The 16,990-nt window shown below is 35.2% G+C and overlaps 1 long non-coding RNA gene across 1 annotated transcript; it reads left to right on the top strand.

Annotated features, from left to right (window-relative positions):
* The first annotated feature begins 1,922 nt into the window (after nt 1-1,922).
* LOC138697096 (uncharacterized) lies at nt 1,923-9,412 on the top strand. Its single transcript, XR_011331514.1, has 2 exons — nt 1,923-2,300; nt 8,735-9,412. It is a non-coding gene; the product is annotated as an uncharacterized lncRNA (long non-coding RNA).
* The last annotated feature ends 7,578 nt before the right edge of the window (nt 9,413-16,990 follow it).

The raw sequence follows: 16,990 nt of genomic DNA, 5'->3' as shown, positions 1-16,990 counted from the left end.
GACAGGTGTGACTTCTGCCTCAGACGTGTGTATCACCCATGTACAGTAGTAGCAAAAAAAAAAAAAAAACGGACCGACCCTTGTAGCTGATTTCAGAGCCTTGTTCACTCCAGAGCACGATAGACTGGTAACTAAGATTTTCGTGGTTCGAATCCTGCCTGTGAAGGAAACTTTTTTGTTCCTTATTCAAATTTATTCCCAATACTTTTCGAATGCAGCGATATTTTACTACTTAATTAACTTATTATTCCCAGAACATGAATTTTACCAGCTTATTTTCTAATGGCTTTCGAAACGGGCTACGTCAGCAGTCGAAACTACAACAATTTCAATAGATTACTCGCTATCTTGTGAATGCAGGCGTGGCATGCGCAGTGGCTCATTTCGGGGACTTTGATTATTCCGTCGGTCCGGTTTTTTTTGCCACTACTGTACACTGGCTTTTAAAGATACCTGACCCTACTAATCGATGTCATCTATTTTCATATAATAATAATAAAAATGATAATAATATTAATAATAATAATAATAATAATAATAATAATAATAATAATCACTTCCTTTTCCTCCCAATGGAGTATAGAACATTTGTGAAACGTTTCCATTTTTCTTCTTCTCTTGACATTGCCTTTACTTTCCCTTCTTCAAGATTTCCTCTTCTACAGTTTTTCTCCACTCCACTCTTCTTTTGGAGGTCTCTTTTTCTAACACCACAGTCTAGTATATACAGTCACGAAGCTCAATGCGTAGCAAATATGCATCCATAGATAGTTGCTAACCACTAGGATCGCTACTATCGCCTCATCACAGACAATGCGAAATAGTATTTGCACAGTCTATTGTTCCTAGTACCCTCATAAACTCAAGCTTTGTGACTGTATATACTAGACTGTGCTAACACAATGATTGGGGATTCCAGTCAAGGTCTTCTTTTTCGACGGCTCCTTGTATTTTCCTTAATATATGTCCAGTCCAAGTCAATTTTATTTATTTTTATCTATATGCTAATTGGATCTTGTTTAGTTATATAATGTCATATATATATTCATGAAGTATCATTTCTCTCACTCATAACACTTCTTAAGTATCGATATAAGAAAATGTGTAATCTATTTGTATTTAGTTTAGAGATTTTTCAAGCTTTACATAATAATGATAATAATAATAATAATAATAATAATAATAATAATAATAATAATAATAATAATAATAGAATGTTGTATGTTGTAGGCCTAATGCAGGCATCGCAAAACGTCACAGATTCACGACGCAACATAAATACTACACGATACACACAAATTGAAGACAGGGAGTGGGTAGCATCGGTCGCAATAAGCTAGACAACAGAGGCGGTTTGTGATCGTCACTACCTTCCGTGTTCATAACAAAGAAATAATAATAACCTCATTCAAGAAATTAAACTACAACATCGCATACAGAACAAATAACACTCTACAAAAACATCTCAACACACAAACAAACAAATATAACCACACACGCGTACACAAACTCAAATGTAACACCTGCAACAACTTCTACATAGGACAGACAAGCAGATCATTTCAAACACGTTATGAAGAACACATCGCAGCCATAACAAAATTACAAAACATCTCCACATATGCAGAACACATCACAAATGCCAACCACATCTACAGAGACATCAACACAGACATGGAAATACTGCACATCCAACCAAAAAGCCAGAAACTCAACACACTAGAACAATATGAAATATACAGACACACGAAAAAAAACACACTCCAACGATATTCTCAACACACAACTCAATTTCAAAACACATACACTCTTTGACTCTACACTACGAATGCACCCACACAGGAAACAAGAGGCGCCAAGACCAACAACGACCAGTTCCGAAGATGACCGAAAATAGGTCGAAACATGTTAACAAGGTACGTTAATATTTAACACAAGAAAGTTCTTATCATACATATTCCGAAGTGATACAGCGTTAAAAGTTGTGTAATCAAGATGTAAAATTTGTAAGTCCAATGGCTCTGACTTAGAGCATGTATAACCCAGTTATGACATTTTTAAAGTTTTTTGTAATAAAATAAACTTTATATCAACAAGCTTCAACACTGCATGGCCGAGTTCGTGCTGTACACAGTTTGTTCAGCCTTGGTGAGTCGAATGGACGTATGACTTGTTTTTCAAGGTGATGACAGATAACATATACGACCTGTAGGTGCAATTATCTAGAAAGTGTAGCAAAGGCAAGGGACGCTAGTTGTAAAGAGGACACACTTCTAACTTCAAGCTGCCACGATACCCAGGTAACTTTTAACTTTCAATTCTTTACAAGAAAAAATCAAACTAAAATTTATTTTAAAACATAAAGACTCAAGACATTGTTAAAAAACAAGATTGCCATGGAATATTACAGTCCATATATTCGTCTAGTAGAATTTTTAGGTTACATATATATAAATTCAAACCAAACTTGTTTTATTATAAAGACATGTCCAAAGAAATAAGTATATTATCTTAACCACGACTTTATAGTCCGTTATTATGTGTTCTATGTATGTACAGTATAGGGTGCGAATTAACGGGGGGGGGGATTTCCCCTCCCTGTTGGAAAGTTATCCCCCTCTCATAAATTCATATTAACATCCCTGCCAGGGATAACTTCTATCCCCCGTCACAAAATATAATTGTTTTAATACGTGTATATGTACTTTATAAGTAAGCAAAGAAAATAATACTGATGTATTATCATCACCAGCAAGCTGACAACAATCAATAACTTAGGAATTACACATCTTATCTTAAGCCTGTTAATGGATATAATTATTATTATGATCAAGATGCAAGACAAGCAACTCAGTGCGACCAAGCGTTGAGCCGTATAGAATGAGGATAATAATAATTTTATGTTTGGTATTCTCTATCTAGGATTCTATCCCCCCTCATCAGAAATCTTGATTCGCACCCTGGTACAGTATAGGCTGTATGTTATAATACGTATGTACTGTATGTACGTACGTACGTATGTATGTATGTATGTATGTATGTATGTATGTATGTATGTATGTATGTATGTATGTATGTATGTATGTATGTATGTATGTATGTATGTATGTATGTATATATGACTTGGTTAAGAAAGAAGTTTTATATGTTATCCTTATTGAATTTGATATTCCCAATAAACTAGTTCGATTAGTTAAAATGTGACTCAGTGAAACGTACAGCAGAGTCCGTATAGGCTAGTTTCTATCGGATGCTTTCCCAATTTACTGCGAGCTAAAGCAAGGAGATGCACTACCATCTTTACTTTTTAACTTTGCTCTAAAATATGCCATTAGGAAAATCCAGGATAACAGAGAAGGTTTGGAATTGAACGGGTTACATCAGTTGCTTGTTTATGCTGATGGCGTGAATACGTTAGGAGAAAATCCACAAACGATTAGGGAAAATACAGTAATTTTACTTGAAGAAGGTAAATAAATAGGTTTGGAAGTAAATCCCGGAAAGACAAAGTACATTATTATGTATAGTGACCAGAATATTGTATGAAATGGAAATATAAAACTTGGAAACTTATCCTTTGAAGAGGTGGAAAAATTCAAATATCTTGGAGCAAGAGTAACAAATATAAATAACACTCGGGAGGAAATTAAACACAGAATAAATATGGCAAATGCGTGTTATTATTCGCTTGAGAAGCTTTTGTCATCCAGTTTGCTCTCAATGCGTACTTTATAATGCCATAAAAATGTTCTGTTTTGCGATGCTGTACTTTTTTTTTTGCGTATTTCTGGCTGAAGCCGACACAATATTCCATTTTTCGGTTAATTATTATACTTACTATTCAAGGTTGTGTTATTTAACTCACAATTTCGTTAATGTAGTAATATTACATTTTTAAACAAGTAAAATATTGTAACAAAGTATTCTACAATATATTTTTATCTAATGGGTTATTTTTAAAAACCTTTTACATTCGCTCGAATAGCGATCCTGAAAACAGAGCTAGCGCCACTCGGCGACGAACCACTGAACTAGAGGAAGTAATGTCACTTTCTCTTCTAGCTCTTGTTCGAAAAACCGATGGAGAGCTAGTTAACGGCAAGACTATGACGTGCTCTGTTATGTAGGCCTATTATCGTGAATAAGTTCGTTACCGACAAGGACAAATTTAATCACGTTTCCGAACAGTGTGAATGCGGCAGACTTATGTAAGACTACCACTTCGCTGTTATCATATTCTTTGTATTCATGCGTTACTGATTTCAACTTTGATAGGTGTATATAATTTATGGTTAACATTTTCACTACAAAGGCAGTCTTCTCTAGCTTTCATTATATTCCTTGACGTTTCAACAAATCACAAAATATGATGTTATTTCTGCTGTTGCAGGAGGAACCCAATAGGCGTAATTTTCTTATCGATATGATTTTACATCCTAAATCAGCTACAAGTTTCTGACCGGACTGAACTTTTTCCTTTGGACTTATGTGCGAAATTTCACTGAGATTGGAGAAAAACTGCATTCATTAGAGCAGCCGTGGCGAAAATGTAATCGTGCGCCGAGCCATTGTGTAACCTGCAACGTGCATAGCACCTATGGAGGGAGGCGGACACCCGAAGGGGAAGTGAAGCAACTGTCTGACATTAACGGATTTTCATTTTCCTTACGTCAAGCACTTAAATATAATTTTATAGAGTATAAGGTTACAAACTAATGTTTAGTACGTGTAACGAAGAAAGAAATGAACAAGAAAACATAAGACACATTATCACAATCTAAAGTTAACTGTCTTCAGAATGTCTCTGCGACAGTTTCAAAATCAGGAATTATGTCACTTCCAGTCGTAGTTGATCACGAAGGTATTTGTCTATCAGTCATAATCTAAATTAGGTTTTTACTATTTTCATTGTTGAAAATAATTTTTCACAAACGTAAATTGTAGCGAACATGGCTTCAACAGAGCAAGCGAAAGAACGAAGCTTCGGATATTTATTTTTTGGAAAATATTTGAAAAGTTCAACATTTGTCAAGTCTTTACTGTACATCTAGCTTTCATTGTAACATTACATTGTAAATCTGTGAGTTTACATTGAAGACCTAACGGCATTATTCGTACATCTGCTGAAAAAGGATCGAAATAATAATAATAATAATAATAATAATAATAATAATAATAATAATAAGAATAATAATAATAATAATAAACCTTTTAATATTTCATCAATAACATGTAGTATAAAGCCGTTTTATGTCATACAACCGTTTTCCTCGTAATACTTGTGAACAAATCATATATTTAATATTCTCACCATATTGGCAGCAAAAAAATGCGTCCTCTCATCCTACTTGAAACTTTCGTTTTTGTAGAGGTACATGGTTTCGAGAGAGACATTGCGACGATACGCCACTCGCAGGTCAGAGACAAATACAAATGGAACGGAGTTTGACTCCAGTAAGTGAGAGGGTGGGGGTTGGGGGAGGAAGAGACATGCACAGCTATCATTGAAAGCCACAATGTGCTCGTGAGTTACATTTTCGCCACGGCTGCATTAGAGCATTTTGAATGTTACAAAATGTTGAAAATTGGAAAATGGTAAAAACGAGTGCCAGAGTACAACATGCATATATATAGAAAATTCTATAGCTTAATACTGCCCAGCACCTTATGTTGGACCTTCTTCTTCTTCTTCTTTTGTTGCTCTGCAGATATTTTGGTCAGTTGAGTCTCTTATGTGCTGACGTACGTGCTACATTGTTGGAGAACTTTACGTTGAATTCGACGCTTTCCCTTGACTGGCTTAATTTCTTAGCACTGTCAGTTATGTCCAGCCCAGTCATACCTGCCTTCACTTTTACAGTTACTTCAGACCTCATATTGAATACACTAACTGCTGAAGTAGCTGCTATGTCAATCTTTTTCAAGGATCCGAACACCTCTTTGGAAACCTTATCCAAATACCTTACTATAATAATACCGGACAGCTAGCAGTTCTGCGCGCAAACGATGCTGGTGCTGCTACCTAGGCGGCCGGTGTGGAGATACTCGCGAAACAAGCTGTAATCAACTGCAATGTATATCGTTGCTGGGCTAGTTAATAGTTTTATTAAGTAGTGCTGTGTTAAAATGTCAGGTTATATATGTGCTGTTTATACAATTGCTACAAAATTACAGCATTACAAACTGCTCCAAATCGTACTTTCGATTTCCGAGGGATCAAAAACGTGAGTCAACAACATTCTTTAGTAGGCCTAATTCCTTCGTCTTTGTGTTGATAGAAAAATGAAAATTAGCTTTTTTATTTAGACCTAATAATAATAAATAATAATAAATGAATAGAAGTTAAAATGTATCGGAAATTTTAAAGTTTTATCAAATCAAGTTTTAATGTTGTCCACTTGCCTTTACTAATTATTACAAGCATCAGATTACTATCAATTTTATCTTTGCAGTTGTCAGCAATGGGTATATACAACATTATTGTAAATTCATTCCTAATGTCAGAATTAATTTTGTCTGACTAAACCAAAGAAAAAATATGTAACAATTAATTACGGAAAGTAATATGATGTATGCAATATTTCTCATAATATACAGCTTTGATATAGAATAATAATTTCACATTAAATATTATTCAACATTTCTTAAGTGTTTCATATAATATTATGCCACATTAGTAACTCACGTTTTAAACAATAGTCCGAATCCCGCTATGTTAATATTTGTATTTGTGGACGTAATTCCACACCGCTCCGCTAGATGTCAGATCCGCGATATTTCGCACTCACGTCAAGGTTGCTAGTATACAGCTGTCCGGTATTATTATTATAGTAAGGTATTTGCCTTATCCATACAAGATAAGTTTCGATATATATTAGCGATATCCTTCCTTCCTTCCTTCATATACAGGTCTCCTACATAATTGCGTGAAATATGAAATGAATGAAAAATAAAATTAGTTAAAATGAAGAACAAAGTCTTTCAGAATGACAGCTGAGTGTCAGTTTAAAGGGCCAAAATGAGCACAGATTTAGAAAACTGAAACATTATTTTATATTTCTTTCGAATTAAAAACAAACATTTTATGTTTATGTTTTTTTTTTTTTCGTTTTTCTTCCTCATGAAGGAAAAGAGAACATGCTGGAGCTCTGTTTCCAAATTATAAATTGTACTTACACTCCTGTATTTTACTGTAGAATCTGTCCTACATTCGTAAAATTGAAAAATGAGTCGTCTAGAATCAAACTGAACTTTCTCCAAAGTATCAAATATGGGATTGAGGTATGTTTCAGTGTAGAATTATGCAGGGAATGTGATAAACTGCTCGTTTGGAGGCAAACTGGAATTTATCTGTCTTAAATTTAGTAGTAAAATCATCGTTTGGAGTCTAACTATACTAGTTTTTTGTCTTTCCTGAAAAATAAGATTTTTTGATAAAATGTAGGGGAAACTCGGGCAAAGCGGATAAGCTAAGAATAAACATTGCCACAGGCTATATTTTGGTGCTCCCGAAATAAAAACTTCATGACTTTGGTTGTGACACATGTTGTCCACATAGCTACCAAACAGCAATTCGTACCCGGGCAAAGCGAAAAATTAACCCGGGCAAAGTGAATATCCCTATATTTTCACCTTTCTGTTTAATTTCCATTCACTGATAATAAAAATAAATCAACACATAAACACGATGTTAATGAGTGTAATTGATGTATTGAATATTTCGTCAATCTCTGAAGATGCAGACATCACAGATGTGGTTGATTCTGAGTGAGCATTAACAGTTTCTTCAGCCGCTGAAGAAGCTGGCACCGCAGAACTTGTTAAATCTGAGCCAGCTGTCGTTTCGCTGATTTCTGTCTCAACTGGGCGATCTGTAAGTTCATCTGGAGCAAACTCTTCATCAACAAACACATTATGGTTGTATGGCCAGATAGCAGAACCACTGATTGGAAGATTCTATTTCTTCAAGTGCTTTCTTCATGGCTTCTTCAGACCATTTGGCTTGCTCCGTCTTCCGTTTGAAAAATTAAACCATCTGAAATCACATTACGACCTTTTTAAGTAAAAATTAAGATCAGTGTTGCTGATTTATAATTTAATTACTGTGACTTAATGCCTCCACTATGTGAAATGATCTAACATGCTTTATTACAATAGACAAATACACACAAAAATACAGCTGACACTTATATAAGGATAAGTTATCCACTTTGTCCTATTCACTTTGCCCGCAGACGCCACTCCCCTTTTCATTTTAGGTTATACAAACATAAACGTCAATAATCGTCTTCGTAAGTATGGCATTTTAGAACTAATTCTATCGCCTATACCCTGGGTATATTACTATCATATAACAAAGAGTTTCTGCAGTACTGTATGTTGTACATATGTTTCTCTTACCTTGAAATATTTTAAGAAAACAGTCAATTTTCTTCAAACACACGCTGACTTCTTCTCTTACTAGCTGGAATGACGACAAGTCAGTTCCAGCAGCAAAATCTGGTAGGGATTCTTCCCCAACATAGCAGAAAGCGCTACCTGTTGGCGTTTCTAAGAAATGGGTAGTATTCTCTTTGCCCGGGTTATTCGTTTTGCCCGGATCTCCCCTACTTTGATTCTAGGGGTTTCAAATATTAAAACATGTCTTAAATTTCTTAGCACAGAGATACACAATAACACCACTCATATGTACAGTACATTACTTAATGGTTCATTTCATACAATAATGTTCCAGGTGGAATAGGACAACACTTACCTCTTCTGCAAACATGTGGGTATCACCACGTCTACTGCTGCTGTTGGCAGCATTGTGGTGTTCAGCAGAATTCGCAGTAGAAGCGCAAGAAAATGGAAAATATCCTGTTGTTGTTGGTGGAAGAAACAGAAGTCCACTACAAAAACTTTTTGATTTCGTTGTAAATCTCCCTTTCGTAGCAGATATGATTACGCGTATGACGGGAGTGTTGGATAATATTTTTACAAAAATGGTTAATCTTGTTGTAACTCCGTACATAATTCTTATTGAGAAAGGGCAAGACTGGAATTCGTAGCCACACAATATTATTAAGTTCACTTTCAAGACATGCACAAGCTCGTCCTGCGACGGCGTCAGCAGCGAAACTTCAATGGCCTGTTGCCCACACAAAATTAGTTCGTGTCCATCATTCCGCCTTCTTCACTCCACAGAAATATTGAAAATTCAGCAGATGCTTGTTTCAGAACACCAACACTCCGATTTTATTATGACTTTAAGTATTTTAAGTACTTTAAGTACCTTATAAATTACTCTGCAGCTTATTTGAATCAAAGACAAAGATATTGATTCTTTAACAAAAAGAATAAAATTTTATCGTGTATTTCTTTGCAGTATCTGTAAAAATGTAAAATAAGGGAATAAAACATTCTCTCTTTATCCGAATTGTTTTTAATGAATGGAAGAATTATTAAGTAATTTAATTTAATTATGTAACAAAGTTTTATCCATTGCATTTTAATAAACACTGTTTCTTCTATTTCCGAAGTTTCTATAAAGTCTAAGCGAATGCTGAGATTGCAGGCCTACCAATTACGACAGCCACGACTCGCTTTCTTCTTAATCCTACAAGCCGTCATAACTATACTTGTTTTTTTGAAAGATGGGACATGACAGTTAAGCGGCCGAGCTTGAAACTACAGTGCTATGTTGCCAATATGGACTACCATGCTGCCAGCTGATGGAAGCTAGCAATCGACGTTAAGATGGCTGTCCTTAAACCTTCATTGACAATTGACGCAAAGGTAAGAAAACAATACAAAAATCGACAGAGAATCAAACACGAAACGTACCAATGCTAACATTGTGTGCACAATAAATGTCGCCAAGAGAGCTATTAAGCACTCGCCACGTGGAAACGGTAAGTTTGGCAACTCAACCGTTGTTACCATAGCAACAGGCCTACCACGCTATGTGACATTCAGTTGTTTTTCCGATCGCAACGCTCCTGTCATGTCCCATCTTTAAAAAAAAACAAGTATAGGGGGCGGATGTTGATGAAAAGTCATCTTCTTATTTTTCACATTAGGACGATGCCTATTAATATAGAAATCCTTTCTATGTTAATATCAACGTAAAAAATTAATTTCTGATATTGCATTTTTTTGCATATTTCGACGTTTTTGAACAAATAGATCATTTTTATATTTTGTTCGGCATATTTTGGTCATTTTTAATACTCTGAAGAACTTTTAGATCATTTGGAATGCATTTTACTTTTTTCTTTACCGACAGATTTGTTAAATCTTTTTCTAAGCAAACAGGTCAGTAGTAATTACCTACTGAATAAGTGAATAATAGTGAAGTTTGAGTTTTATAGTTTGAAACAAAGTGTAAAGACCATTCCTCATTCCATTGAAGGCTTCACCTCACACAACGGATATAAGGTGGGTGCTCCTGTTATGGCCATGTTCCTGATATGGCCATCCCCCTATTGTGAGTTAGTTAACCAAAAAATCTGCTAAATTGCAGCAGCATTCAGTGAAAGGCCATCCTGGTATGTCACTTGAGCGTTTCCAATCCAGTCAGTTTGAGCAATATGGCGTCAGTTGCCTGTTTTGCGGTTTTCATGTGACCTCTTCTTATTTTTCTCTGTTAAGTCTCCTTTGTTTTATGCATGTTTTTCAAATACTTGCTCATGAAAACCATAGTACTCCATTAAGTTTTTAATGTTCTGTTGATTGGTATTGTCGTTGATTGCGTATCTTTTACGAGCTGTTCATAATCAAACGATTTTCGTGAAAGCTTACCTGCTCCTGATATGGCCATATCAAATGCATCATGGCCATATCAAGTTCATTTCACTTTTATTTTTTCACCTTACAAATTGACATACCTTATAGCTGGGATTACGCAAAAATTTTGTATTTTAAGAAAAACAACTTAATTTTTTATGGAAATACCTGTTTTGACTACAGTTTTGAATTATAAAGAAGATTATTAAGTGTCATGTTTATTCATTTTACACCAAAATTATTTAATTTTGGCACAACTGCGCTATCAAACTGAAAACAATCACGATTTGTAGAACATGGAACAAGGGTGGCCATATCATGTGCACATGTTCCTGATATGGCCACTAGGTAGGCTTTTGGAATTTGGGACTTTTTAGACAATTAAAGCTATTTTTATGGGGAAAGGAAATTGTTTTAAGAAAGTCCATTAGACTGAGAACGAGTAAGAAAAAATTGGTTTACATTTTTTTCAAAATGGCGACTAGAAAAATTCTCAAACCTTAGCATGGCCATATCAGCTTAGTACAAAATGTTTGACAACAGCTTAGTTTAAGTGAGGACTTTGACCGCTACTGTTCTTTTGTCGGCAAAAGGGTGTCTTTAGAATTTATGTTTGGAAGGGGAGAAACTTTCACCGTATCCTGGACAGGACGTTGTGTCCCCATGGAAGGGAGGGACAGTATTTTTAACACAAAGATTGCAAGAATGCACGCTGCACCCACAATTTGTTTTGTCATTCACACTCCCCCATCTGGAAGATCTGCTAACAAAAGTGAAGAACAGAGGAGACGGAGAATGAAGGCACTGACATGGACCATCACCGATTAAAATACATTGTAAACCCTCATTAAAATCTATTATCCATGTGCTAAAATGGATAAATGTTCATCTTCCCTCTTGCTTAAAAAAGTCCCTTGTGCAGACGCTTGTATTTCCCTATTTTGACTATGCTGACATTTTACTGACTGACCTTTCCAGCGACAACAAAACGAAACTTCAACGTGCTCATAATTTGTGTGTACGTTTTGTAAGCAATGTTCGTAAATATGATCATATTACCCCATCCCTGGAAACAATAGGTTGGCTTAAACTAGATAAGAAAAGAAATTTATATTCATTCTCCTTCTCTTCGAAATCTTGAACTCTTCTATTCCTTCATACCTGTCGTCTCGCTTCACTTACCTTTCTTCCCACCACAATCTGAACACACGCTCTCGCCATGAAACAATACTAACAATACCATCCCATCGCACCTCCTCATACTCATCCTCTTTCACAATAGCCCTTCCAAGACTCTGGAATTCGTTACCTGCTAGCATCAGGGACTGTCGAAATAAAATTGAATTCAAACGCAAACTTACTAGGCACTTGATCAGTAATTGAGACTCGTTCAGACATGGTTTCTTGTAAATACTTCTCTTAATCTATCACAAAATATTTCAATATCCGGTAATTTCATCACTACAGGATTTTGTTATTGTAGGTTGAATTTGTAATTCAGTAAATACAAAAATATTCTTTGTTCTTAACTTCTATGATAAAATGTCTAGCTTTCATTAATCAGGTAATCTTGTCGTACTTTAATTTTTATTGTGATTGTAATTGTAAATTTAATATTAATTATTCTTCATATTATAGTTGTAATCCCCTGGTAGAGGGGCAGAGAAGGCCTGACGACCTTATCTCTACCAGGTTAAATAAATACTACTACTACTACTACTACTACTACTACTACTACTACTACTACTAAAATCTATAGTTTTCCCTTAAAGCCTTCATTTTGTTGCATGTTCTTTTCCTATATCTTAGCCAAATTCCAGAAAGTTGCCTCCTCTCTTCGAGATTTGAGGGCAGTCATTGAAACAAGGTCACTAATTTTTAAGAAGTTGTGGTGCGAGTACTTTGAATAATATTTAAATGTCATTTTCTTTTAATTTCGTGTCATTTTTTCATTAGTTTAAAGGCACTTTAATGATCATTTAAAGTAGATTTTTAGGTCATCAACATCCGCCCCCTAGTCATAACATAATTAAAGTTATAATGCCATCTTCCGCGACAGGCTGGCCATCTGTCCGAGAAGTACTGCACCTGGCTGCGTGTACTAGCCTCTATCGAGCGGAAAGAGCATTAGAGGCAACCGTTGGAAAGTAGGAATGCCCAATAATAAAAATATGTGCAGTATAATACGAGTAACAGCAAAACTGTCGGTAGAGCTATGTGACGCGATTCATAATACACATCATAAATTCATAAATGTCACTTCCTGTTTGTATAGTAGATAAAGGCCTAAAGTACGACCGATGTGCTTCACTTCATCTTCCTGTGTTTCGTCTTGCGGTACCTCTATCATCTGTTGAACTATAAAGAACCACACAGCTAAAAAATAAAATTCTGACTGTAGGGGCGAACTTTGTCTCCACCTGTGAATGTCATTAAAGTATATTACTTACAGTTATTTTCCTCGTCAGATCTGATGTATTCGGAACTTGATCCATGCAATCCACGGCTCCTTTTCTCCTGAGGTATTAAAGGGGATGATCATAATGTTTTAAGTCAAAAACGGAAAATGACTACCATTGCTTTAGCTAGAAACGAGACAGGTGCCACTGGTTGCTTCGTCTACTCCCTTTCTGAAAATAAACTCATAGAAATTTAGAATATCACTATGTTATAATATCCCTTAAGAAATGCATTTTTATAAATGAATGCAATTTTCTTCAATATTTACAAATAAAACAACGGAATGTAATTTTGGATACATACGTACAGCTGGACGAAATTTACTCTGCGTTTTTGTCCACAAGGAGAATGCTGTGTCTGTTTATAAATTTAAAGAATCTTCCTTCCCTGTGAAATTCATTCAAAACGACTATAGATTGACAAATCGAACTGAAACCCTGACCGAGTTACTACGTGAGCGCTGGCTGTCTTGGGGAGGAGCAAGTGAGAAAGCACGGGGGGGAAGGGAGAGAGCACTATGCACTATGTACTTGCAGGTCCACTCACAGTTTGTCAAACCTGCTAACGAAAGCATTAAAAGGTTGACTAGTTGTCTAGCATAATGGAACCTTCCTAGCCGACAGTCGAGGCAAAAATGAAGAATCCGTTATTGTGGTAATACTGGAGAGTGGTTCTTCTATTGGTCGCGATGCCCACACACACCCTCTCAGATATTTACGTGGTGATTGGTGACTGAATGACGAGGAGCGAGGGAGAGAGAAGAAAGAAAGAGATTCCAGAAGTTGGCGTGTTTTACGGGGTTTCACTTGAAGTTGTCGAACTATAGGGCTAATTCAATTTCATATTCGCCGAATAGTGCAGCGTTTCTCAAACTTTTATGAAGTGGGGACCACTTTTTAAAAGTTAGAACAGTTCCGCGGACCACCTTACTCTTGTTCCCTTCGAAAGCAAATTTATCATTTTCGTAGCATATTTTAATACCAGTATACTTATATTTTAAAACAGAATTAAGATTCGGTACTTTGGTCCTCTGTTATGAATTAGGGTTGTCCCTGGCTGGATTACAGGCGCGGTGCCAGATGTGCAGGGAAAAGATGACGAGAAGCACCACGTTCATATTACTTTTATTACTGAGAGTAGAGTGGGAAGTCGGTAGACGGGTAGGGTAAAAAATTTCATAAAATATCAGTACTGGGAGAAAAAGTTAAATTCGATTGCCATGTGTCATTTCCAAACTCTGAGATTTTAAGTTACAGTGCGAAACGCAGTTCGTTTGAATTTTATCTTTTCTTCTGTCTTTTTTGAAGGAACACAAGGGCAGACCTCGAGGACCATAGGTGGTCCGCGGACCATAGTTTGAGAAACGCTGGAATAGTAAAATAATTCTTATGACTAAGGTTCGGAAGTTGATGACCTAAAAATCACAAAAATGACCTTAAATTTATGATAATATGACATTCAAATTAGAAAAAAAGATATAATAATTTAATAATAATAATAATAATAATAATAATAATAATAATAATAATAATAATAATAATAAAACTCCTCTTTACTTCAACTGATGTCATGGACGCATACTTGAAATGACCAACATCCTTTTTTTTTTTCCTTGTATTGAGGAAGGACCCGAAGGCTTGCACTGCAGCCTGAGGCTTATTGTGCTTACCACTCCTATTCTTTGAATGACTGGGTAGCCGAACGGCCGCGCTCTTGTACAAGTACAGAACGCCGCATCGCGAATTTAACACAGGATATTGTATTGTAAAAATGATGATGAAATGTGAGTTAATGTTGGCGAATTGAGTCCGAAGTCCAACGCCGAAAGTTACCCGGCAATTCTGCTTCAATTGGTTGAGGGAAAACCCTGGGAAAAAAACCGCAACCAGATAACTTGTCCCAACCAGGATTTGAACCCTGATCCGTTCGTTTCACGGCCAGAATTGCTAACCGTTACTCTATAGAGGTCATTTGTAAATGTAATATATTTTATTTTTTCAGACTAGGCCTACTAATAACATAATATGAACATGAACTTAAAACAGAGTGATTTAAATTTCCAAAAACGAGACTTCACAATTTTCATACATTGAGGGATACTCGAATGTTTAGCCTTAGAGTCATCCTTAAACTTTCATAAGAGAATTGGTAAAATACAGGGTGTTTCAGAAATACTTTGACAAACCTTGGGAGCATGTTCCTAACACCAAAACAAGAAAAAAAAGTTAATATAAACATATGTCCGAAAATCCTTAGTTTTTCAGTTATTAATGAAAGAACATAATGAAACATCTGTCAGATATTGTCAGCTTGGTAGCAAGTGTTGCAACTTTAATCAATTCAGAAACTCATAACAAATGTTCAAAATGTTCTCCTCTTACTTCCACTTTCATTGTTATGAGTTTCTGAATTGATTAAAGCTGCAACACTTACTATCAAGCTCACAATATCTAACAGATGTTTCATTATGTTCTTTCATTAATAATTAAAAAACTAAGGATTTTCGGACATATGTTTATATGAACTTTTTTTCTTGTTTTGTTGTGATGAACATGCCAAGGTTTGTAAAGTATTTCTGAAACACCCGATATATAAATGAACTCTGTATCAAGAATGTCACTAAATTGTTTACAGACTAGATGACTTGCAATGAGAGATAGGTAAATACTGAATACTTATTTCTATGCACTTTATTAATACTCTACATTCTATCTCAGTTACATTATTATGGCATTGAACATTATTTTATCTAAAGATTATTTACAAAAGTTTTCTTTCATCACAAAAATAGGTGTTTTTAAGATATCATGAATTAAATAGTGATATAGTTCCATTTTACATGTAAGAGTTGTACATTTACAGTCCATATAGCTCACCACTTAATTGAGGACAGCACAACATCCTATGCTGTTGAGGTCGTTACTTTACAGTCCACATCAAGTTTATGTTAATGACAATACTAACATCACAGGTAACCCATGTATGAATACTAGTACACAAGCTCTCACAGACGATTGGAAGGATGAGATGACGAGTACATGAATGCATATTCGAACAAATAAGTGAACGAATGAATTATTTATCCATTTATCTCCTGTAACTATACTGTATGAATCATATGGATATATCATTCATTCAATACAGTTGATTGCCTAATGGATCTCCATAATAAAATAGTAGTTTATCGATTATTTACATCGTGTAAGTTGTTTATTGGCATATCCAGGTGAAATTAAGAAATTTCTTCTTATAGAATTCTTAATTTGTTTCAAGTTTTCTGTTCAAAATTCATTTTGTGGCTGTATTATACAGAGTGTTTTATTTAGAACTAACACATTTCTTTCTTTCTTTCTTCCTTTCTTTCTTTCTTTCTTTTCTTTCTTCCTTTCTCTCTCTTTCTTTCTTTTCTTCCTTTCTTTCTTTTCTTCCTTTCTTTCTTCCTTTCTCTCTCTCTTTCTTTCTTTCTTTCTTCCTTCTTTTCTTTATTTCTTTTCTTTCTTCCTTTCTCTCTCTCTTCCTTTCTTTCTTTCTTTCTTTCTTCCTTTCTCTCTCTCTTCCTTTCTCTCCCTCCTTTCTTTCTTTCTTTCTTTCTTTCTTTCTTTCTTTCTTTCTTTCTTTCTTTCTTCCTTTCTTCCTTTCTTCCTTTCTTCCTTTCTTCCTTCCTTTCTTTCTTTCTTTCTTTCTTTCTTTCTTTCTTTCTTTCTTTCTTTCTTTCTTTCAAAACGAATAATGCTAGCCACAATTTGTTATATCTCAAAATATG

This window comes from Periplaneta americana, chromosome 3 (assembly GCF_040183065.1).
Source record: "Periplaneta americana isolate PAMFEO1 chromosome 3, P.americana_PAMFEO1_priV1, whole genome shotgun sequence".
Taxonomy (NCBI): domain Eukaryota; kingdom Metazoa; phylum Arthropoda; class Insecta; order Blattodea; family Blattidae; genus Periplaneta; species Periplaneta americana.
This window is presented reverse-complemented; position numbering and strand designations above follow the sequence as displayed.